General features: G+C 31.5%; 1 pseudogene; it reads right to left on the bottom strand.

The window, feature by feature from the left end:
• Nucleotides 1–1,127: 1,127 nt before the first annotated feature.
• Nucleotides 1,128–1,820, bottom strand: LOC138071328 (chromobox protein homolog 3 pseudogene; annotated as a pseudogene).
• Between the last annotated feature and the right edge of the window lie 763 nt (nt 1,821–2,583).

Below are 2,583 nucleotides of genomic sequence, written 5' to 3' on the forward strand. Positions count from 1 at the left end.
AACAATTTCATTTGGTAACAAACTCATTTTTTTTAAAGGAATATAAAACTATTTATTGACCACTGTTCACCAGTATTTACAATAAAGTAAACAATATACAGTTGAATAACATTCTGATTACTACAAAGTTATTGTTTTTCTTGGCTTCTGCTGAACTAGTAACCCAATATACTGAGAAAATTGAGCCTTCGTGTAAGGAATGGATCAGAGTCAAGTCTGAAAAAACATGTAGGTCAAGCATAGATTAGAAAAGTTTGTTCACTCATTTATTCCTGTAGATCGTAAACTGCCAATATTTTAAAACTATCTGATTAGGTTTCAATGAACAAATCTGAGACATCCCATGTATCACAACATTTCCTAAATATAGCACAGAGACTTCAATTTCTTGTAAAACAATGGTTCACCAAAAGGAACCATCAAGTGTCCATTTAACTAAGTTTTGCTTTGCTATATTAAAACATACTAGAATTTTTCTACTTTTTTCATTTGGTTGGGAAGGTTGTTGATAGTGATAAAAATTCTCTTTCCAGGGTTTCTGCATATAAAACTGCATTTATATGCAGATTCTGATAGGGATGCTTTAAAAAATTACCCAATTTAAACTCCTTAATTTATCTAATTAATTGGAAAATTATTTAATTTGAAAGGTTAAGACTTAAATTTTTAATCTAAGTTGAAGTTCTTATATTGCTCAAAATGATGTAATTCCAGAACATGGGCTTATCCATGGTTATGAAAGGCTGTTGTTTAAATATATTTACCAAAACAAAAACCACAACAAAAAATTAACTCCCAAACAATTTACATGTCTTTTATGTATACACATATAAAAAACTTAGAATGGTCCTCAGGCATATATGAGTTAAATGCAAATTCTAAATTCTGATTGAGTAATGACTATGGAGATTTCCTCCAACATTTAGAAAAACTGTTCTCTAATGCTGAGGAAATAATATACCATGGTATCAAATTCTTTCCTACTGAAGGAGGCAACTACAGAAAGCTTTTATTTGTTCAAAGTAACCAGTGCTACAGATGGAAAAAAAACAAAAAACCCAATGTAACTTCCCAAATATTACTTCAAAACAAATGTATCAAACCTGATTTTCATTAGAATATAGTTATTTCTTCACACTAATAAATCAAAAAACCAAGACCCACATTTTATATATATATATAAATACATAAAAAAGGCAATGCAAACAATTATTGAGCCTCATCTTCCGGACAAGAATGCCAAGTTAGTCTCTCTTCATAAAAAGCAATTACAATTTGAGGACACTTCATATTTGCCTCTTTTGCCAGTACCAAGTCTGCCTCATCAGAATCTTTCCATTTCATGAGGAACATTAATTCTCCACTGCTGTCTGTGGCACCAATTATTCGTTCTGGATCAAGACCTCTGGCAAAACCTCTTGGTTTATCAGCAGCATCTCTTTTCTTCTTTGATTTGCTATCATCAGATTCACTGTCAGACAAAGATTTTCTTTTTGTTCCATCTTTTTCTTTACCAGCTTTTTGAGAATTAAGAAATGCTTCAATTAACTCTGGACAATCTAAATTTTCTTCAGGTTCCCAAGTATTGTCTGCATCTGTAAATCCCTTCCACTTCAGGAAATACTCCACCTTCCCATTCACTACATGGCGGTCCAGCACTTTTTATACTACAAATTCTTCAGGTTCTGCCTCTTCAACTTTTTTACTCTTTCCGTTTTGCTTCTTTCCCATTTTTTGCAATGTAGTTTTATTGGAGGCCATTTTTTATTGCAGACTTGAAGAGCTATTATTCACCGCCTCTGAGCTGCTCCGGGTCCCGGGTCTGCGACGTCTCCCTAAACTCATTTTATTCCCATTTAAAATAGTACTCTTGTATTGTTTCCTGAAGAATTCCTATACCATATTATTTATCTAGTCACTAAGTAGGTTAAAATTTATTTATTTATTTTGACAAATATAAATTCCATATATTTAAGGTATACAATGTGATGTTTTGATATATGTATACAGTGTGAAATCATTACCATAATCAAACTAATTAACATATTCATCACTTCTCATAGTTACCATTTTTCTATGATGAGAACACATGAGATGTACAATCACAACAAAATTCATATATACAATACATTATTATTGACTATAGCCACCACACTCTACATTAGGTTTCCAGAAATTACTCATATTATAACCGAAATTTTTCACCCTTTGACCAATATCTTCCCTTTTTTCCTACTCCCAGCCTCTGGTAAGCACTATTTTAGTCTCTGCTACTATTAGTTTGACTTAATTTTTTTTAAGCTTCTACTTATAAAGTGAGATCATGTGATATTTGTCTTTATGTGTTTGGCTTATCTCACTAGCATAATGTTCTCCAAGTTCAGCCATGTGATTTTTCTTTTTTAAGGCTTATTTTATATCTAATATACATGTAGATGCCACATTTTCTTTATTCATTCATTCATTGATGAACATTTGTTTCCATAAATTGGCTACTGTAAATAATGCTGCAATCAAGATGGATATCTCTTCAAGATACTGTTTTTATTTGCTTCAGATATACACCCATATGTGGAATATTTT

This window comes from Capricornis sumatraensis, chromosome X (assembly GCF_032405125.1).
Source record: "Capricornis sumatraensis isolate serow.1 chromosome X, serow.2, whole genome shotgun sequence".
Classification (NCBI taxonomy): domain Eukaryota; kingdom Metazoa; phylum Chordata; class Mammalia; order Artiodactyla; family Bovidae; genus Capricornis; species Capricornis sumatraensis.